This window comes from Carcharhinus amblyrhynchos, chromosome 6 (genome assembly GCF_965287045.1).
Source record: "Carcharhinus amblyrhynchos chromosome 6, sCarAmb.v2.hapA, whole genome shotgun sequence".
NCBI classification, from domain to species: domain Eukaryota; kingdom Metazoa; phylum Chordata; class Chondrichthyes; order Carcharhiniformes; family Carcharhinidae; genus Carcharhinus; species Carcharhinus amblyrhynchos.
In genome coordinates, this window is record NC_137329.1 from 53,601,603 (window position 1) to 53,625,433 (window position 23,831).

The 23,831-nt window shown below is 43.6% G+C and overlaps 1 protein-coding gene across 2 annotated transcripts in view; it reads left to right on the forward strand.

Moving 5' to 3' along the window:
- LOC145343928 (potassium voltage-gated channel subfamily KQT member 1) overlaps positions 1–23,831 on the forward strand; it is a 694,268-nt gene that overhangs the window by 542,835 nt on the left and 127,602 nt on the right. The gene's annotated exons all lie outside the window — the stretch shown is intronic.

Below are 23,831 nucleotides of genomic sequence, written 5' to 3' on the forward strand. Positions count from 1 at the left end.
GAGATCTCTTGGGTTCTCTAAACAAAATGGCTATTCCCAACCAGACTTTATACAATTCAACACTCAAAATGGCTCCTGTTCAAAACTGTCCAGTCATTCTTCCATATTAAGCTTGAGGTGAACCCAGGCTTGGTGACACAGTCCTGTCCCTTTTAGCCTCAGTAACTAACCTTTTAACAGTCTCATCCATTAATTTGAATGATTGCATTCATGACGGCAGCACGGTGAAACAGTGGTTGCACTGCTGCTTCACAGCGCCAGGGACCCGGGTTCAATTCCAACCTGTGTGCGGAGTGTGAACATTCTCCTTGTGTGTGCGTGGGTTTCCTCTGGGTGCTCTGGTTTCCTCCCACAGTCTGAAAGATGTGCAGGTTAGATGCGTTGACCCGAACAGGTGCCAGAGTGTGGCAACAAGGGGAATTTCATAGTGACTTCATTGCAGTGTTAATATAAGCCTTCCTTGTGACTAATAAATAAACTTTAAACTTAATTCTTCCAAGTTTAGTGAGATAGGAAAATGCTATTCATACCTCTAGCCAAGCCATTGTCAATGGATTTCTGTCTGCCCTTGTGGAAATACATCTTGAATTTCAAACATCTTTGCATGCCTGGTTATGAATACATGCAATCCAGCTGGGGCCTTCTGGAATCTTGACCATTTTGGCAATTGTATAAAGTCAGGTGATTTTTGGCAGCCATTTTTAAGGCTTCTTGTGTCCATTTAAAATGTAGATGAACTAGTTTTTTACAAAATCTATATTAGAATTACACGTTTGATACAATCACATTTGCTGTGGGTTTAGGCCAGATCAGGTAAGGATGGCAGATTTCCTTCCCTAAAGGAAGATATTGAAGCAGATAAGTTTTTAATGACAATCCTTAAGGTTTATGGTCACTGTTATTGCTGTGGTGTGGAGGAAGGTGTTAGACTGGGGTGGGCACAGTAAGAAGTCTCACAACACCAGGTTAAAGTCCAACAGGTTTACTTGGAACCACGAGATTTCAGAGCACTGCTCCTTCATGAGGTGAGTGGAGAGTTGGTTTTACAAGCACACACATATAGACACAAACTCAATTGCAAGATAATGGTTGGAATGTGAGTCTTTACAGGTAATCAAGTCTTTACAGGTACAGACAGTGCGAGTGGAGAGAGAGATAATCACAGGTTAAAGAGATGTGAATTGTCTCAAGCCAGGACAATTAGTAGGATTTTGCAAGCCCAGGCCAAATGGTGGAGGGTTACAGATAGTGTGACATGAACCCAAGATCCCGGTTGAGGCCATTCTCATGTGTGTGGAACTTGGCTATCAGCTTCTACTTGGCGATTCTTGCTGCTAGCCTTTTTATTCCAGACTTATTGAATTAACTAATTGAATTTAAATCCCCCACCTAGCAGAGCTGGATTATAAAGTCATGTGTCTATTATTAATCCAGGATTACCGATCCACTCATGTAACTACCATGGTGCTGACTCCCTCATTCGGGGTATCCGCTATTAGACAAATGAACCAAATAGCTGCCTCCTTTGCTGTGTAATTGACTCCAGCATGAAAGAAGGCCATTGATTCCTGTGCTTTTTACCTACCCAGAGAATAATACCACATCTGGATCTGCTAGGTTTATTGCCTTCCTCCTTCCTGACTGGGTGGCCAGTGTAGTCTGCTCTGTTGTTGACAACCACGCTGAAAGATTGATGATCTCGATGTAATCATTGTGTGTTTATTAATGACGATAGCAAGCAAACCCATCAGTAATTTTCATTAACGCTTACCTATATAACGGAGAATTAAGTGTGATACTAGTGAGACTTGCATGATGTATAAAACTGCTCATGTACCTGAATGATATGCAAAATATTCTCTCGTACGACGTGTTCAGCACAAGCAACTTTTATATTGACACTGCATTATTTCATCTGCTGGCTGGCTCTAGGGATATACGCTGCTGGCTCAGTGCCACACAGGGTCTGTGGAGGTGGTGAGCTGGTGTGATGGGGGGTGGTGGGGGGGTGGGGGGAGGGGGAGGTGACAGTGAAATTGGTCTTACCAGTTGGGTATGCTTTATCAAAAACCGTCAGGGCTGATTGCATTTTATATCATTTTGGTTTTCTTATACCGTATATTAACTTACATTACAATATCTATTAGTGTCACAAGTAGGCTTACATTAACACTGCAATGGTGTTGCTGTTAAAATCCCCCAGTCGCCACACTCTGGCATCTGTTCAGTGACGCTGAGTAAGAATTTACTATGGCCAATGCACCTCACCAGCACGTCTTTTGGACTGTGGGAGGAAACTGTAGCACCCGGAGGAAACCCATACAGACAAGGGGAGAATGTGCAAACTCCACACAGATAGTGACCCAAGCTGGGAATCGAACCTGGGTTCCTGGTGTTGTGAGGTAGCAGTGCTAAGCACTGTACCACCGTGCCACCCAATATCCTAAGCCTAGGTTCATTATCGTCTAAAGTAAATAACATGGGGAGAAAAATAAGATGTCTCACTGAATAATAACTACAGGGTATCAGTAATAAGTTTCTGTTTAACATGTTCATCATAAAAATCACAAGGCAGATGGTGCAAACAACTGGACTTCCCACGCTAAAGGACCATAAGGATCAAAAAAAGTGCAGTATTTGGAGGTAAAGGATCGGTAGTGATAACAAACTGACAGCCTATTTTACACTTGGCCTGGCTTTCTTGGCTATCACCCAAGCCAATTTATCTCCACCACCTGTGAACCTGCCACAAGTACTAAAATAAAAGTAAAAGACTGCAGATGCTAGAATCTGAAACAAAAACAGAAGATGCTGGAAGATCTCAGCAGGTCTGACAGTATCTGTGGGGAGAGAATAGGGCCAATATTTCAAGTCTGGATGACCCTTCACCAGAGCTTACGAAGACTGATCTAGACTCGAAATGTTGGCCCGAATCTCTCTCCACAGATACTGTCAGACCAGTACAGATATACCAGATGCAACAGGGTAAATGCTGGCAAACAGATTATGAATATAACTGAACAATTACAGCTCAGAAAGAGGCCATTTGGCCCATCATGTCCAAACCAGCTCTCTGGAAGAATAACTCAATTAGTTCCACTCCCTCTTGAACTCCTTGTGGCCCTGCAGGTATTTTGCTACAGATAACCATTTAATCCTCTTCTGAAGGCCCCGATTGAATCTGAATCTGGCCTCTACCACATTCTCAAGGCTGTGCATTCCAGATCCTAACCACGCAATGCTTAAAATAAAGTTTGACTTCACATCACTCTTGCTGCTTTTGCCAATCACCTTAAAATACCCTGTATTAAATCTGTTCTAAATTTATGTTATTTTTAAATGTAGAAGGCTGCTATAATTCCTCAACAAAAATACCTAGAGCGATACGTGCGAGGTTTCAACCATGGTTCAGAGTGTGCCACTCTTGCCTCTTGGTAAGAAGGCTCTGTGCATTGGTACTACTCTAGTGATGTGAGCACAAAATCTTGGTACTACAGTGCAGTCTAACAAGTTGAAGGCCACTGCCACCCAGATGAGTGTTAGTCTGGACTATTAGAGGATGATTACCTGTGAATCATTATCCCAGAATGAATTAGAATGATAGCAAAGGAGAATGATAGTACAAAAGAGTAAGTTTGGTAGAAATAAAATTAAATAATCTCTTGAGGGGCGGAGTGTATGTAACCATTTCAGAACGGAATTTTCTTTCCTTGTTGCTAAAATGGTTCCTTTTCCTCCTTTTTACCTCATTGTTTTCTGTCACTGTTCTCATCTCACTGTCTCATTCCTTGAACCTGAAGTTCTGACACTGCGAAGAAATCAGGGGAGTCTCAGGACTTACTTTACAGATTGTTCTGGGGAGCTGGGTTCAAATCTCACCATGGCAGATGGTGAAATTTGAATTCAGTAAAAGTCTAATGATAATTATGGGCGGCACAGTGGTTAGCATTGCTGCCTCATAGCGTCAGGACCCGGTATGATTCTCAGCCTGGGGTCAGTGTCTGCATGTTCTCCACATGTCAGGGATAGGGCAGACTTGATGGGCCGGATGGCCTCTTTTTGCACAGTAGGGGTTCTGTGGTTCCTTAAAAGGCTGCAATGATGATGCGTGCAAATTTGGTATGGATTCTGTGCATGAGGACATGAAGCCTATACGGTATTTGTACAGTCACATACATTAGGGGGTAGGTGTCTACATGATTATCCACATTAGAATGTGGGGTGTGTATGGATTCTGTACACTAAAATATTCAGTCTTTTTTTTGATCTGTACAGGATTACATACCTTAATATATGGTGCCTGTATGGAATCTGTAGTCAGATGTACTTTGGCAAGGGAGCTGTCAAAATTCTGTACAACATTAGGTTATTAATGTGAAGTTCAGCAAAGTTACCTGCATGAGGAGCTATAGTTTTAACAGATAATTCACCATGAGAACACGGGTTCTGTATGCAGCCTATGATTATCTAGAGTAAGACGTGCCTTTAAGAATGGCTTCTGGCCGTGTTGTCGGCTTTCATTTATTTTATCTGGAAATGCAAGTAACCTGCAGTGATTCATTCCTGCACTGTTCATTTTCTTCTGATTACATTTAGTCACGGAAGCGGGCGGAGTTTAACTGTAAAGCACTGGCAGCCTCTGCCTGACTCTTTTGGGAAACCAGATGGTGGATGCCACATGCAATTCATGTCAGGACTAGTTAAGCCAGAGCCCTTGCAGGATCTGTCCTGAAACATAGCCGTCGGTTTTGAACTTGCAGCAGTATCCAGCTGCCCCTCGAGGAGAAGAGAGAAGTGAGAAGGAAGATTTGCTGATCACGGGTGTCTGTGCTCACAAGATTTATGATTGATGCCATTTCTGAGTCTGTACATTCTGGGTAAGATCAGGTTACTGAAGAAAAGAAATTGCAGCAAACTTCATCTGTGAAATAATCCATTGGCAAACTGTGGGTTATATACACAGACTGGCACAAGGCATTCCAGTCTTATTTAATGTTGACTAAATCTTCTTATCAACAATTCTCCATGAACATGTGAAAACACAGACATGCATACATACATATATATTAACACAAAGACAAACACACACAGGCATACACACAGAACTTCACACAGACATAACATACATACTGACAGAAACAGACTTGCATGTGGGAATACATATATACCCACAAAGGCATGCAAAGATATACATGCATCCTCATATGTAGGGAAACAGACAGACATAAACACACACAGACACACAAGTAGACATATACATACACAGAAATACAGCTATACCCACACAGACATATATACGTATACATAAAAGTATAGCTATGCACGCACAGACATGTATATACATATATAGAAATACAGCTGTACACACACAGTCATGCATATACATACACAGAAATAGAGGTATACACACAGACATTCATATACATACACAGATATACAGCTATACACACACAGGCAAACATATACATACGCAGAAATAGAGATAGACATACACACACAGTCTTTCATGTACACATATGCACAGACATATGCACATTCAGATGTGTATACACATACAAACAGAGATGTATAACACACACAAACCCACATACATATGCAAACATGTATAGAGACACACATGCAGGCATACACACACACAGGCATAACAAATATAGACATTAACACAAGTGTACTTGCAGTTGCACACGCACGTAGGTATTTATTCATACACTTATTTATCCACATACATGAACATGTGTACAGCAACAGATAAAGACATACATGCTTTCACAAAGATGCATATATAAAAACACACTAATATATGCACAAATACACATGCATACAGATCCATTGCATGTTCACATACATACAGATATGCACACACACCTACATGCGGATACACACAAACACACACACACACAACCCCCGACATACACACAAATACACCTATACACACATGCACACATACAAATAAGGCCAACATTTAAGGATGTAACGATTTGCTGATACAGAATAAAATACACTGCAATAACTTCCAGCCGAGCAATACCTACCAAGGTTTCATCCCTTACCTGTGATCTGACAAAAGTGATCTCAACAAGGCAGCAGTCGGGTTGCTATGACTAGCCTCCATGTTCAGAGTTAAATAAAAGGAACAAAACAACGGATGATTGCTATCCAGTGACCCCTACTGGATGAGTGCTGATGCCGATATGTCAGCTGGGAATGGATCAAGCTCAACTGTAGTGGTATCCATTAACAAACAGCCTGCTAGCATTCTCAAAGGTTCGGTATGAAGGTTGGCTACTTGGGCAAAATGTGAAAGAACTATCAGTACCCATGGAACCGTGTCCGGCAAGTGTCGGGCATCTGCTCGGAGAGATTAGAAAAGCAAGGAGCTATTTCAGTCTGTAAGGATCTTTTAACATTTCAGATATTTACAAAAAGAAGAAGCAGGTCCAACATCAGGAATAACACATTTATCCAGCAACTCTCATGAATCTCATGATGTCCTAAAAGTATTTCACAACCAATGAAATACTTTTGAAGTGTAGGCACTCTTCTATAGGTAATACAGTGGAAACAGTTTGGTTGAGGGATATATTTCGCCAAGGAAATTGGAAGAACACCTCTGTTGTCCTAGAGCTTTCACTATTTCATATCTGCCTGAGAAAGTAGATAAGGCCTGGGTTTACCACCTCATGCAAACATGAGCACTGAAGACAGTGTAGCACTCCCTCAGTATTGCACTGAAATGTCAGCCTGGGATAATATGCTCAAGTTTCTAGAATGGGGCCTGAAGCCACAACATCCTGACTGTCCAGTGGAAATGATACCAACTGTGTCAAGGGTGACCTTCTTAATACTACAGCCTGACATCAAATGCCACCTTACAAGACAGCTTCCGGTGAAGAACTAAAACAGTCATGCAGATCTCCTTCCAAGCGGTGTAGTTGCATCAGCTCCTGTTTGCAGGTTCTTGGAGGGTTTGGGGGGTGGGGGAGAGAAGCAGCAAAATTTAAAAACCAGAGGACTGATATAAAACCTGAGATTGGTTAACATTTAGTACGAGTCCTCTGTCAAAACCCAAACCATCTCCAATTAGAATGCCAACCCATTTTTCCCTAAATCTGGATGCTGGATGACTTGTTGAGGTATTTATTTCATCATCAGTAGTCCAGATGTAGCGGCTTCTATTCGGAAATCTGGGAGTACAATGAAATTGCAATTATCCATCCCTTCCAAAATATTTCACAGTTGATCAATTACATGGTGGCATAGTGGTTAGCACTGCTTCCTCACAGGTTCAATTCCCAGCTTGGGTCACTGTCTGTGTGGAGTTTGTACGTTCTCCCTGTGTCTACGTGGGTTTCCTCTGGATCCTCTGGTTTCCTCTCACAGTCCAAAGATGTGTGGGTTAGGTGGATTGGTTGTGTTAAAATTGCCCCTTAGTGTCAGGGAGACTGGCTAGGGTGAAAGCATGGGGTTATGAGGATAGGGCCTGGGTGGGATTGTGGTTGGTGCAGACTCGATGGGGCAGGTGGCCTCCTTCTGCACTGTAGGATTCTATGATTCTACAAGGAAACCAGCAAAGACCCACAAGTGAGGTACATTTGTTCTTTGAGGGATGAACGTTGACTAAGGGACCAGGCAGTCTCCATGTTACTCTTCAAAAAAGCCCAAAGGATTTTTTGCTTCTAGTGAAACAAGTGCAGCTATAAATCTGAAAGGAATGATGTTTGTTTCCTCCAGAGAATTCCCACACCTCTGAAAATGATATAAGTAGATGTAGAGTTATTTCCTCCTGTGCAGAATTCAAAAGCGAGTGGCCATCAATACAGGAGAGCGATTAATGGATCTGTTAAGGATTTCAGGAGATCCTTCTTTACACACAGACTGGTGAAAACATGAAGCTCACTGCCGCAGAGGGTGGTTGAAGTGAACTTCACGTGAAGGGATTAAGGTGAATAGTATAAATCCATTGAATGAGAAGCTAGATGGGTAGGTGAGGAAGAAAGGAATGGAAGACTGTGATGACAGCTGAGATGGAATGAAAAAAAAGACTTGAATTGATATAATGATCATTACAAAGCCCTTGATAGCAGTGCAGTCAACGTTGTAATGTAGAAGATGCAACATCTATTTTATGCACAGCAAGCTCCCATAATCAGCAGTTGATGGTGATGAGAACATCTGTTTTAGTGAAGTTGGTTAAAGGGATAAATATTGGATAAATAAGGCTTGTCTGGATCAGAAACATGGGCACAGATCTGTTGGACTGATTTCTCTGCTGAAGTTACAATCATAGAACAATTTCAAGATAGAAGAAAACCATTCAGCTCCATGGGTCCATACTGGCTCCCTGCAAGAGCAATTTAGTTAGTATCACTCCCTGACCTTTTCAGGGTAGCCTTGTATTTTTTGTTTTCCCTTCAGATGATTATCCAATTCCCTTTTGAAAGTTGTGATTGAATCTACCTCTCTCACACGCTAAGGCAGGATGTTTCAAATACTAATTGTTCACTACATAAAATATAAATTCCCTCTTGTCGGCTTTAGCTCTTCTGTTAATAGCTGATCCTGACCCTTTCGCCAATGAGAACAATCTTTATCTAATCTGTCCAGACCTTTCATAATTTAAACATCAAGGCTGTGATTCTCCCAAAAGAGTTCTAAGTGCTGAATTCACGGGAAAACTGGTGTAAAGATTGTTATTTCAGTGGGAATTCAGACTTGAATCTCCCACACTCTGCGCACTGCAGAGGTCACAATCGTGAATATCATTAAAGGCTTGGGGGAGGCGGGGCCTATTCACAGCTCCAGATCTCCGCGCATGCACGGTAGTCGTGATCTGTCAATCAGCACTTTGCTGGCCAGCTCAATCGCTGGCCAGCCTGGGACCCTCGCATTGCTCCCACTCCTGACACCTCTGTGGCCCGATCATGGCCCCATTACCATTCTTGTAGTCAGCCCCCTCTGCCCCCACTCCCCCACACCGTGCCAGATCGCCCGATCTTCAGCACCCACCACCATGCCCCCCTCCACCGCCCCCCACCAGCTGTGACAAATTCTCCCATCTGCCGCCTTCCCCCACCACAGCCACCCATCCTCCTCTGCGGGAGGCAACCTGGCAGACAACCCCTGTCCCCTGGCAGGCTCCCCTCCTCCCCTGGGAGACAGACAGCTTTGTTCTGATATCATCCCCCCCCACCCCGCCCTCCCGCCCCCCCCCCCCCCCCCCCCCACACACACACACCCACCACCAGCTCACCCTGATCACTGGCCTCCCTCCAGCCCTGACTGATCCAGTTTATAGAGTCACAGCAGGAACACCCCCCCACCCCCATTGATCGCCCTAGGCCCCACCTCCAATAGGCCCTACCCTCTAGGCCCTGCCCCCTTGACACTGCCCGATGTCCAGTGGGCAGTGCCCCCGGCAACCATCAGATTCCACTAATGTCCAGATATGTTTAAAGATTGGCACTTTCCCCAGATACCTGTCTTTCTATATCCCTAACCCTGGTCCGATTTTATTCAGCCTTTTGGTATCGAGGCTGGAATTGTTCAATCTCGCCCTTGGCTGCAATTATCCCTTCACTCTGTTGTGAATAAAGATTTAGCTGAGAGCCAAGTTCTCCATCCTCCCTGGGGGGTGACAGAGCAGAGAATTCCGGCCTGGATCTTTTTCATCCCACTCTCAGTGTCTGGCCTGTAAGCTGGTGCAGCATGGCGATGTGCAGTTTGGGTTTGCTGAGTGCCCTAAACTGTGAAATTGTGATTGCTGCCAACCTGCTATCAAAGGTTCAGTGCCATTAACAAGAGCAAAAACCCAACTTGCGTGCAATCTGGCTGCAGGATGGCATCGGGAAAGGACAAGATTGGCTTTGCCCATGTCTGACCAGAAATGTTTCAGAGAACGGGGAGGAAAGAAGGAAAAATTGCCGACATGTGATGGTGAGGCATGAGGTTAAGTTTAAAGTTTATTTGCTAGTGTCACAAGTCGGCTTACATTAACACTGCAATGAAGGTCTTGTGAACTTCACTCTGGCACCTATTTGGATACACTGAGGGAGAATTTAGCATGGCCAATGCATCTAACCAGCACGTTTTTTGGAGTGTGGGAGGAAACCAGAGCACATGGAGGAAACACATGCAGACATGGGGAGGATGTGCAGACTCTGCACAGACAGTGACCTGAACTGGGAATCGAACCCGGGTCCCTGGCGCTGTGAAGCAGCAGAGATGAGATTTTCTAAAATGAGTGAAGGTTATTGCTTTTTCCCCTCCAAAATGTGAGAAAGAATTGAAAAGTCTTTGACTATATTGATTGTCTATTGCTTGTAAGGGTCCAGCCTAGGATTAGGTTGCTCCTTTAATCTGTAATTGTTAGCAAGTGAATGGGTAATTACATGGGACTCTGCGCGATTGTGAATTGTTTGTTGGCCTAGTGTCGCTGGGTAATTGACTTTGAGAGAGGGGTGTATTCATGTGTGAGGCACATTGCATGACTTTTGTCACACCAGTGAATGGGAATAGAGGCGAGGGCAGCATTCATGAGGCCTCTCTTTGTGACCTTACAGGAGTTTATAAAGATGGCAAACGAAAAATGGCAAGTAATTAAAATGATTCAAATATGAAGTTTATTTTTAGTGCCTGCACAAAAATATGATTGTCATTAACATTCAATGAAGTCAATCAACCCAAATTGCAAAAAAGATCCATTGGTTAATCTTACACTAGTGCTGGAAACAACTTGTGAGATCTTGATAAAAGATGGCAAGTATTCTTTAATAATTTGGTAAACAGTGAAATGAATCTCAAATGCTTTGTGAATGTTGGCTATGTTGTTAAATAAGTACAGTGTTGGCTGAGATATTAGCCACATGTAGCTAATTGGAAATCCAAATGTTACATTACTGTTCCTTTAAATAAAAAATGAGCAATATACATGTTAGGCATGTGGTCTCAATACTTACATTCATATTACATGTGCATTGTGTGCACTGTATTTTGATCATTGTGACTTACTTCCTTGATTGTCATTTATTAAGTAAATATGCAAGCATTTCCTTGGCACAGCCATTTTCAACTGCTTCATTAATGTTCTTCTCTCCTTCATAAGGTCAGAAGTGGAGATTTTTGATGATGACAATGTTCAACACCATTCTGACTCCTCAGATACTGATGCAATCCATGCCCAAGTGCAGCAAGACCTGGACAATATTTAGATTTGAGCTGACATGTGGCTAGTAACATTTCTGGCACACAAGTGCCAAGGCAATGACCATTTCCAACAAGACAGTGTCTAACCGACTCCCCTTGTTCCACAGCATTACCAGTGCAGTATCGCTCTCAACATCCTGGGGTTACCATTATCCAGAAACTGATCTAGCCATATAATTACTATGGCTACAAGAGCAGGTCCAAGGCTGGAAATTCTTCAGGGAGTAACTCACCTCCTGACTCCCCAAAGCTTGTCCATCATTTACAAGGTACAAATCAGGAGTGTGGTGGAATAATCCCCACTTGGCCGAATGAGTGCAGCTCCAACAACATTAAAGAAGCTGAATAATATCAGACCAAAGCTGTCTGTTCAACTAGCACTCCGTCTACAAACTTAAACGTTAATTTGCTCCAACACTGGCATACAGTGGAAGCAGATTATGCCATCTACAAGATACACTGCAGCAACTTATGGGCAGCACGATAGCACAGTGGTTAGCACTGCTGCTTCACAGCTCCAGGGACCTGGGTTCGATTTCCAGCTTGGGTCACTGTGTGGAGTTTGCACATTCTCCTCGTGTCTGCGTGTGTTTCCTCCGGATGCTCCGGTTACCTCCCACCTTCCAAAGATGTGCAGGTTAGGTCGATTGGCCATGCTAAATTGCCCCTTAGTGTCCTGAGATGTGTAGGCTAGAGGGATTAGTGGGCAAATATGTAGGGATATGGGGGTAGGGCCTGAGTAGGATTGTGGTCAGTGCAGACTCGATGGGCCAAATGGCCTCCTTCTGCACTGTAGGGTTTCTATGATTTCTATGAAATCACCAAGGCTCTTTCAACAGCACCTTCCAAACCCGCAACCTCTGCCAATAAGGATAAGGGTAGCAGATGCATGCAAACATCATCTCCTGCAGGTTCCCCCCCAGGTCACGCACGACCCTGACTTGAAAACGTATCGCCATTCTTTCATTGTTGCTAGGTCACAATCCTGGAACTTCCTTACCAACATGCCTACATCATGTGAACTGTAGCAGTTCAAGATGGCGTCTCACCACCATCTTAATTAAGAAGGCAATTATGAGGGCAACGAACGCTGGCCTTTTTAAATGTGCATTTACCTGTATTGTGTAAAGTGTTTTCTACTGCACCTGCTACACCTGTGCCTTGTCAGCAATTTCTATTAGCCACTCTGTTAGTAATACTTGTGTAACAATTTATCAAGTTATTAATAAGTGCTCCTTTGTGTATCTTGGATTATTAGTATGAAATGCTCATACTGTTATACACTCGGTTATCACTACGAAGGACACTTATGCTATACAGCTGGGCTTTTTTGAGAGGAGATATCAGTATGCGTGAGGCACAAAGAAACCCATAACGATGTTTAATTCTCTGAGTAAAGAGACTGTAAAACCTGCACAGGCACAGTATAAAGTACACTCTCTTTGCTGAATTTAGTGACTGCAATGGTTGCCCTGTCCACCAAACAGAAACCACATAACTCACATTTAGTAACTAGCATTTACTACCAATAAGTGGAATGTAGGAGTCAGTTTTCCACAGCACATCTCAGGAGTGGATTTGGAAAATATAGATCAGAAGATATACATGGCTTGTCGAGATCCTGGTAGAAGCCCATTCTCCTTTGGGACTATGCCTGAAAGATCCAAAGGGTGCTTTGGATTCTCACATCTCTCTTCAGTGATGGTGAAACCCTGGTGCAAGTTAAGTTTGTAGCATCTAAGACTTGTATCCACATAGTTCTCCATCTCAATTCAGAACTCTGATGTGTGCAACAACAAAATCACCTCCAGATCTTGAGCAAGATCCAAGTGAAATTAATTGATGACGGAAGGAAAGACATTGCAAGGAGGGAGAGAGGTCCAAAGATGTGCAGGTTAGGTGCATTAGCCACGCTAAATTGGCCCTTAATATTCTAGGATGTGTAGGTTAAAGGGATTAACAGCCTAAATATGTGGGGATAGGGTCTGGGTGGGATTGTTGTTGGTGCAGACTCGATGGGCGGAGTAGCCTCCTTCAGCACTGTCGAGATTCTATGATACTATAGTTTACAATAAGCTGTCAGGAAATACCCTGGGACAGGAGGCAGTCTCACAATGGCATCTTTACCAAAGGCTCATCGTATGGTCAGAATGAAGCTATGACTGAGAAAGCTGCAAAAGGAAATTACAGTTCATATTCATCCCTATTTTTGTAAATTAATCATTTTGCTTTCCAAGAACTTAAGTGTATTTTTATTATTCTTTTCTCCCTTCCTCTCCTTTTATTCCCAGTTATTTTTATGCCTCCCCAGGAGGTTACAAGGCTGCAGGTTTGAGGAGATGGGGTGCACAGGAGATTGGGGAAAGGAGGCAATGGGAGTATAAAGTGTCCAGTTATAATCCTGAGTGTGGAGCAAGCTTGGTGGACCAACAGGTCTTTCCCTGTCCTTTCCTTGTGTATGTTCAGATTGCAGCTTTAGGAGGTGATTCCCATAATCTTTAATTCCTTGGGATACCAGGGCAATCCTATTATGGCATATCATACTCTCTGCAGTTTGGACCAGGTGCCCCTCTCCACATTCCATAGTATGGTGACAGTAGCCAGTGTGCATTATCACTGGAGTGTTTGGTGAGCGGTGCGCCTCCGCTGAGAGTGTGTTTGAAACTGGTCAAACCTGGAATGAGATTGACAAGGGGCTGTTGGTTTATTAATCCAGGTTCATGTTTTTCATTAAAAGTTTAGTGTAACACTGGAGAGAATTCATCAGGACAATGTTATGATAACGGAACAGCGTATCAGTCTTTGTTTGAATAGTCTACAGCACAGCATTGGCCAGGAGGATTGGTGGGGGAAGGGAGGGAAAAGACTATGAACAATCTCCTCTTAATTGCACGTTGTGGTAATTTATTAAAGCAAAGGGAGACAGAAATGTCAGCTGTAGTATCAAACACAAATCATTTCTGGAGAGCTTCAATCAGTCCACTGACTTATATCATTGTGGACTCTGATCCATTGCTACTTTGATCTTTCATTGATTTAGAATCTTATTGACTTGAAAGTATAGGCCTCTTTTTGTTATAACAGACAAGATTAAAGGGTTCATTCGATAGAAGTGTTTACAATTGTGAAGGAACAGGACAGGATAGCTGCAAACATTGTAGTTACTATGGTACATGCCGTTAAATCCTTATTGCATGAGTAATCGTATAGCTCCTGGTCACTGCTGAGGAACACAAAATGGATTTAATAGGACACTTTCTGTACGAGGCAACATAGTGGTTAGTACTGCTGCCTCACAGCACCAGGGACCTGGGTTTGATTCCAGCTTGGGTCACTGTCTGTGCGGAGTTTGCATGTTCTCCCCATGTCTGCATGGGTTTCCTCTAGGTGCTCTGTTTTTCTCCCACAGCCCAAAAGTGCTGGTTAGGTGGACTGGCAAGCTAAATTATCCCTTAGTGTCCAAAGATGCGTAGGTTAGGTGCATTGGTTATGCTAAATTCTCCCTCAGGGCATGACACAGTGTTAGCACTGCTACCTCATAGCACCAGGAACCTGGGTTCAACTCCTGGCTTGGATCACTGTCTGCATGGAGTTTGCACATTCCCCCTTTGTCTGCATGGGTTTCCTCCAGGTGCTCCAGTTTCCTCCCAGTCCAAAGATGTGCGGGTTAGGTGGATTGGTCAAACTAAAATGCCCCTTAGTGTCAAGGGGACAAGCTAGGGTAAATGCATGGGCTATTGGGATAGGGCCTGGGTGAGATTGTGGTTGGTGCAGACTCGATGGGCCAAATGGCCTCCTTCTGCACTGTTACATTCTATGATTTACTGTTTCCAGTTATTGAACAGGCTTAGAACTATTGGGCGGAGGTACAAGATTTAAATGTACAGTGCAAGATTTCAGTAAGCAAGCAGGAAAACATGGTCTTAGATAAGGAGGCTGGAGGAAATGGGAATTAAATGGATATGGGAACAGGGTGGGCACAGAGATTTGGGCTTGTGTGAGGATAAGTAGCACCATGAACTGTTTCTGTGTTATAATCTCCATTTCATTTCAACAACAGGTGGGTTGAAAGATCAGACAGCATAGAGCCTGCACTCTCCCATTCCCCAAAGCCTGCACCCCTCCATTCAGCTGTCCACTGGCTCTCCCACCATACCGCATCCTCCATCTCCACTTTCCCTGCTGCCTCCTTTCATTCTCTGATTAACAAGTCTCGTTGTAAGTAAGAGTTTATGCACAGAGCATGAAATATGAGAAAAGGGCTCCAAGGGCAGCAGGGGCAGACTTGCAGCTCTGTGCTTCAGGCTTTGGGTGAAGCGACGCCCAGCAAAACAGACATTTTGTCAACACCGAAACGTACATGTGTCAGGTCGTGACCTCAAATTGACCGGGTGCGTGACCTGTTCCGGAGTTTGCACCACTTTCCTTGGAGCCTATGTTTGAAGCGACTTGCAGTAAATCTTCCAGGAGTTTTCACATCTGGGAATAATTTACTGCCCTCGTTACACAAGACTTCAGTAAAATGCCCTAATTGCCTATCTCAGCACAACACGTACTAAAATGTAGACAATAATTCCATTGTAAATAATGGAATTCAATATAAAATTAATATCCTTTACATTTTTTACTGGAGCTTCATAACCTTTGAAAGTTGTCATTTTGTCTCTCCCTTTATGTTTCTCTTGCAATCTCCATCCTTGTAGCTGAAGGTAACAAACAGCTTGATCTCTGAACTTCTATCTATGATTGGCCATGCTAAATTGCTCATTAGTATTAGGGGAAAGTTGGGGGATCAGCAGGGTAAATATGTGGGATTACAGGACTAGGGCCTGGGTGGAATTGTGGTCGGTGCAGGCTCATGGGCCAAATGGCCTCCATCTGCACTGTAGGGATTCTATGAAAAGCACCTTGCTAGGCTGGGACCAATCCCAGGATGGATTTCCTTATTGATTTGTCACTCCTTCCACTTTGTCTGGTCTTCATTTGGTGTGCACTCGTGAAGACAGTGCAGTTGAGAATGGGAGCTCACCCTGACCTGATTCAGAGATTCAACCCTCCACTCCAGAATGAGATGGCAAATCCTGGCTCAGTCACTTCCGAGTTGGAATGGTTGCGGGGTTCATGTCCTGCTGAAAAGTCCCGAGCATGTCTTTCAGCCTGACACACCTGTGCAGCCCTGAAGGTATACTCGCCATCTTTGGTATTGGACATAAAACGGAGGCCTTGTCTGTCCTGTCAGATGGGCTGTGAACAGTAACATAGTTCTATTTTGAAGAAACCAGTGTATTTCAACCAAAGTGGATTAAGTCAGTACATAGCTATTTATCACATTGCTGTTTGTGAGCCTTTGCTGTGTTCAAATTGCCATATTTCCTACATTGTAGCAGTGATGACCCTTTAGTGGTACCTTATTAATTGTCGAGCACTTTGAGATGTCCTAAGACAGTCGTATAAAGGCAAAGCTCTCTTTTCTTTCTTCCATCTTATTGATCACTTAAAATACAATTGTGCAAATTGGTTTAAGTAGAAAATTTTGCAGGTTACTTCTTTAGTACGTGTGAGACTTCCATATCCACACATCTCACTGCCCACCCTATCCCCTTGCAAACACCTCCATCCAACCAATCCCTTTCCCATGATTTCCTCAGCTGGACAAAGGGACACTTCTCGCCATGTCCCAGCAACACGAGATTGGGGTAGTGGCCACTGTGTGGACTACAAGCAGCCCCAAAGAAGCAATTAACATGGACAGTGGATTCCAGGCAAGTCCCAGCAATAGGGATGGAGATGTGGGGAGATCTCATTAAAGAGGGTCAGGTTACAGAGGCGGTGGTAGGGGGAGGGCAGTCAGGGAATGTGCCCATGATGGATAAGAGGGATGTCCTCCCCCACCCAAAGGAGGATCCCCCCATTTTCTGCAGCTCTAACAGTGAAAGCTGTCAGTTATTTGACATGCCCAAACACCTTCCCTTGCGGGCTTAGAAGCGGCAGTAGAGGCAGAATGAGGCCCTTTGGATAGCAAATAATTGCCAATTTAAGGGTCTCAATAGACCGAAGCGTGGGCTGGCTGCCCGGTGCCTTACCCACACCATACCATGTAATATGGGAGGGCAGACTGGAGGTGGGTAGCAACATGGAGGGGTGGCAACCTGCTTATGTGTGTGTCTCCCAACCTCCCCTCCTCACCGCCATCACCCCCCTCCCACATTCAAATATGCTGGCTGGGAGGGGCCAGAAAATTCACTCCTTCAATTCAACACTTTCCCTGGGAAAAGAGATGAGGTTTTCTCCTGTGATGATCATATAGGCCCAGGTACTATCCTTTATTCTTTCAGAGTCTGGGTAATACACACATTCAACTCCTAGCCAAACTGGTTGTAAATCTTTAGGCTAATATTCTTCTGCAGCTGTCTTCACAACATTGAATATGTTTGCTCAGAAACAAAGAAAACATTTTTATTTGTACAATTATTAGGGAAATATTACAACAATATAAAATTGGGTATGTTTTTTATTCAAGTTTACTCGATCCCCAAATGTTTTTGTTGAAGCTTCCCATTCGATGGCATGGGCGGCACTGTGTCACAATGGTTAGCACTGCTGCCTGACTGTGCCAGGGACCCAGGTTCAATTCTGGCCTCAGGTCACTGCCTGCATGGGTTTCCTCCGGGTGCTCTGGTTTCCTACCACACTCGGGTTAGGTTGATTAGCCATGCTAAATTGACTCTAGTGTCAGGGTAAATATGTAGAGTTATGGGAATGGGTGCGTCGGTGCAGTCTGAATGGCTGACTGGCCTCCTGAACTGTGGGGATTCTATGGGTCTTTCCTTAGTTCTTTATTTGCCCACTTTCCAAAAATCTTCCTAAAAATATAAGGCTAAATACAGTTCTGAAAATACTCAACATAAACCATCCCTCTTATGGTGCGTGTATCTCACAATCAATCTAATCCAATCCATGAGCTTACTTTAAATACAAGATACAGTAATGTTATTGTCACATGTTTGTGCTTTTTGCTGAAGACAGTGTGGTTTTAATAACTTGCAGCTATTTTGCTTTTTGTGCTGTATCATCTACTATCCACTCTTAGTCACAATACAAGGCATTCTGATTCACTGCTGTCAGGAATTAAGAGTGCTGCAACTCCCTGTAGTTGATATTTTTCACATTGAGCAGATTAGACTGTAACAAAACTATCCAGAATTACTAACCAGGCTGCTCAAACTGATTATGCATCTGAAAGGAATGATTAGATGTGGAAACTTTACCACCATATGTGTAACAAGCGGATGTTCCACTTTGTGGGGGGAATCAGTTGGTAATGCTCCCTACTCTGAGTGGGAAGATTACAGGTCCAAGTCCCACTCCAGGCCTCAAAAAGACCTCAGCGAGGTCTGCTGTCTGCTCCGTCCAGGCAAAAAGCAATGGGAAATTGTGTTTGCGCCAGCATTATCTCTATAATGTCCAGTCAGGGAGGTCAGCAAAAATATCTTCCAGGTGCCCTAAGGTTAAGCCAGGGGAAGCAATGGCCTAGTGATATTATCATGAAGCTATTAATCCAGAAACTCAACTAATGTTCTGGGGACCTGGGTTCAAATCCCACCACAGCAAATGGTGGAATTTGAATTCAATTTTAAAAATCTGAAATTAAGAATCTACTGGTAACCATGAAACCATTGTCAAAAAAACCCATCTGGTTCACTAATGCTCTTTAGGGAAGGAAATCAGCCACCCTTACTGGTCTGGTCTTCATGTGACTCCAGAGTCACAGCAATGTGGTTGATTCTCGACTGCCCTCTGAACAAGAGGCGACTTGGGGATGGATGATAAATGCTGGCCAACTGGCACCACCCATATCCCATGAATGAATAAAAAGAAGTGCAGTACTCGAAGATAGAAAATGTAAGAGATCCACAGAAAATCAAGAAGTATCTGAAAGAGAAAGTAACCTTTCTACAGAGTTCACACTGAGAATAGGTACAATTAGACTCAGATAGAACTGCCAAAGGCAAGTCAGAACATGTTTCTCAGTCTTAGCTTCCCACTCCACCATCCATGCATTTTACTCGACAGCAATGAGGAATGGAAGGCATCTTAGCTCCCTAATCAATGGGCGTTGAATCTAATTGCTGTACCTTCTGCTACTCTGCTTTCAAAGATTGGCTATGTCAGTGCAAGTCACAGGATTGGCTTTAGCCACTCACTGCTTGACGATATAAGACCCAACTGAATTGTGAGGGCAGTTGGTTTAAGTTGGCTTCACTCTATAGCATACCTGATCTGCTTATTGTATAACCGTTGGGATGTTTGAACAATATCAGTACAATACCATTTTCGGTCTCTGTTAGTAAGTTCTTTATATTCCACTCAATCAAATAAAATAATTATGTCACAGCGTTTAAGTAATTTTAAAAATGGTTAATGGTGCCCCAATTAAAATAAGGAGAAGTGAAACTCTGAACCTGAGGTCAATATTTATTGGTGAAGTTCAGAATTTTCCACCGTCATAGTCATGCAAGGAGTCAAGTTGCTGTTATAGCACAGTGTGTGAATTATTAAACTCAACTAAATCCCAGCCCCCTTGGGAAGCAGCAGAAAGGGGGCTTGGATTTAGAGGTAAGTGCATTAAAAAAACTTGCTTGTATTGCTGGAAGGAATGACATATTCGGTGGAGTAATCACACTCAAGAGTGTTGGAGCAAGATTTCAGTGTCTCGGGGAGTGTAAGCATGCTGCAGCCACAAGACCTTCTGGCAAACTCAAATCTGCGTCTCTGCTCTGCAAACCTAATCAACAAGTGGTCATCCTCTCTGGTTGGAGGGCACAGGCTGTCGGGGATTCCTACTCACCTCAGTTTGACATGCCCAGTGCCATGTATCCAACTTGACAAAAGTTCATTAACCCATTGCGTTCCTTAGCAGCCATGCAGTAAATGCTCCAGCTTCCAATTGTGGAAAGTCATTTCAGATTTCCTTAAGCTCTGGGGGTCTGGCTGTTGCATTGCTTGATCAGGGTGACTCCAAGAGGCTATGCTAGATCCATGAAGGAGCAGCCTGTCTCACACTGATCAGCAAGGTTTGGTGATCATAGGCAAGACTAATACAGTAGACTCACTCAGGATAGATTGACTGTATCCGACTGACCCCCAGATAGATTGATTGTATCCAACTAACCCCAGGATAAATTTACTGTATCCAACTGACCCCAGGATAAGTTGACTGTATATGACTGACCCCAGGATAGGTTGACTGTATCTGACTGACCCCAGTATAGATTGATTGTATCCAACTAACCCCAGGATAAATTGACTGTATCTGACTGACCCCAGCAGGGATTTCCTGTATCCAACCGATCCTCAGTAGAGACCTATTGTATCTGACTGACCTACAGTGTAGATTGACTGTATTTGACTGACCTCAGTGTGGACTGACCGTATTTCACTGATCCCAGGATAGACTGACTGTATCCAACTGACCCCAGGATAGATTGATTGCATTCCACTGATCCGCAGTATAGGCTGACTATACTTTTATTTATAAAGGCCATTGTTCCAAAAGCACTCTTTACAACCCTATCTACATGTGACGCCACTTTTAGGGAATTATGTATCTGTTTTCCCAGATCCCTCTGTTCTACTGCACTCTTCAGTGTCCTACCATTTACCTTGTATGTTCCACCTTGGTTTGTGCTTCCAAAGTGCAATACCTCACACTTATCTGCATTAAACTTCTTCTACCATTTTTCAGCCCTTTTTTCTAGCTGTCCAAATTCCTCTGCAAGCTTTGAAAACCTTCCTCACTGGCCACTACACCTCCAATCTTTGTATCATCAGCAAATTTGCTGAGCCAATTTACCACATTATCATCTAGATCATTGATATAGATGGCAAACTACAATGCACCCAGCACTGATCCCTGTGTCACACCACTGGTAAGAAGTCTGACAACACCAGATTTAAGTCCAACCGATTTATCTGATAGTAAACTCACAAGCTTTTGAGGTTTCCCTCTTCGTCAGGTGAATGGAGAATACTGGCCTCAGGCAGAGCATATAACAGCACAGACAGTTTATAGATTACTGATTAGAATGCGAATCTTTATACCTAACCTGCTATTCAAGTCTCAAAGTAGCCAACATGTGAGTGGAAGGAGCATTGAGCACAGGTTAAAGAGATGTGTATTGTCTCCAGACAGTACAGTAAGTGAGGTTTTGCAAACCCAGGCAAGTCATGACAGTAACTGAGGTTTTGCAAACCCAGGCAAGTCATGACTTGCCTGGGTTTGCAAAACCTCACTTACTGTACTGTCTGGAGACAATACACATCTCTTTAACCTGTGCTCAATGCTCCTTTCACTCACATTGTTGGCCACTTTAAGACTTGAATAGCAGGTTAGGTATAAAGATTTGCATTCTAAACAGTATTCTGTAAACTGTCTGTGCTATATATGCTCTGTCTGAGGCCAGTACTCTCTAGTCACCTGACGAAGAGGGAAACCTCGAAAGCTTGTGAGTTTATTATCAAATAAATCAGTTGGACTTAAATCTGGTGTTGTCAGACTTCTTTCTGTGTTTACCCCAGTCCAATGCTGGCATCTCCACATCATGCACACCACTAGTCACAGCCTCCACTCAGAGAAGCAATCCTCCATTACCACTCTCTGGCTTCTTCCATTGATGTGGGTATGCCGGCATTGGACTGGTGTAAACACAGTAAAAAGTCTGACAACACCAGGTTTTAGTCCAACCTATTTATTTGATAAATAGGTTGGACTAAAACCTGGTGTTGTCAGACTTTTTACTGTTCTTCCATTGAGCCAATGTCTAATCCAATTTACTACCTCTCCATGTATACCTAGTGACTGAACCTTCCTAACTAACCTCCCACGCAGGACCTTGTCCATGTAGACAACATCCACTGCCTTCCCTTCATCCACTTTCCTGGAGCAGGGAATCCAGGCCATCCCTCTATTTATTAGAGTAACTAAACTCAATACAAATGAAGGCTTGTATAAAGATATCACCAGTCAGCATCTTGAGCTGACTCTGGGCTTTTTTTTTCCCGCTTACTTCAGATATTCCTTCTCTGCTCACAGACCCTGAACTCCTTCAGCTATGCGTTCCTTACCTCTGGCTCTCCAAACATCTATTCACCTACCTGCTGTTCTGATATGTCATTCCTTTTTTTTTGTTGTTTTATAACTGCAGTGTTGCCTCTCTGTCTCCTGTTGACTCCTGCCTCTACTTTGACCTGTTGGTCACTGTTGTCCATCAGGTTTGCTTCCTGACTCTCCCTGACTCCCTCACTGCCCCTTTGACCTGTTGGTTATTGGCACCATTTGCCCTCAGGTGTGGTCTATCTCTCTCTCTCTCTCCCTCAGTGGACAGAATTCTCCAGCCTGGGACTGATAGCCATGGTGGGGGCAGGAACAGGGAGTGTTTACCGCAGTAGAGGCTGGTGGAAAACAATGCCATGCCTTTCAGCTCCAACCTCATGAATTAAGCAGCCGGGGGTTTTACACCATATTCTGTGGCGGCATGGGCAAGCTAGTGTGAGTCCTGCCACTATTTCAATATATCATATTGAAAAGGCACCCATTATCACTGACCCATCACTGAAGAAAGAAGATGGGCCTCCCGAGATAGAAGATGGATCTCCAGGAACACTGTGAGGCTGGAGCATGGATCTCCTCGATGATGCTTAATCTGAAAGATCCACCTGTAGATACCCCCTACCTGCCACCCACTGTTGTGGCATTCTGGGTTCCAGGGCTGCTGATGGCCTCCATTCCAAATGCCAGAGGTAGACCCAGGCATTGTTCAGGTGACTTCATTAAGCCATATTCAGATGTGTTCTAGACCGATGTGATTTCCCACTGGCACGCAGGGAATCAGGAATGAGGGAAAATTTCTGGTCAGGCCTTCATCTGCATTCCATTAGCAGGATGCAAGTGAATTAGCCTCCCAATTTTTGGGCTCCAGCCAAATTCGGACCTCCCCCCATTCATCTGCCATTGAACATGCTTTGGGAGAATTCCGCCCACCGACTCTGTGCTTTCACTACTTGATCTGAGACACTGTTTCCTCCGAGTCTCTTGGTCTATGTTATGATAATAAAATTGAAATGCATCAAATGTCAATTGACTTCAAAGTTACTTTCCCTGCTGCCTCTGTGGAGCAAAGACTTTTTCAAAGTAACATGTTGTGGGTTACTTGCCTTCTTAGAAAGGGGTGGAAATACCCCTTTAAAAATCTATATGGTCTCTCTCTGCAGAAGTTCCAGTAAATTAGTTGCATAGAACATGCCAGAATGTGGTCAGGAAAACAAGCTGGGAGACATCGGGAGACAAGCCCAGGCTTGCCCTGGTGTGAAGTGTGAGTCACTCATTAGACTCGTGATTTCTGTTGTTGCTTACCCACTGCACACAGAGAACAAGGAAGTCAAAGATCTGTGCCTGCACTTGGAGTTGAAGCAAGTTTCAGTCAAGAATTAATTTGTTTTATAGCATTAATTGAACAAAAGCAGGTTAAGTCAAGCTGATTGAATTGCAGCACACCATTTCATGTTAATTCTGGCTTCAAATTCCAGTCACAAAATGTATAAAACTCATTCTACCTCTCAACAACTACTCC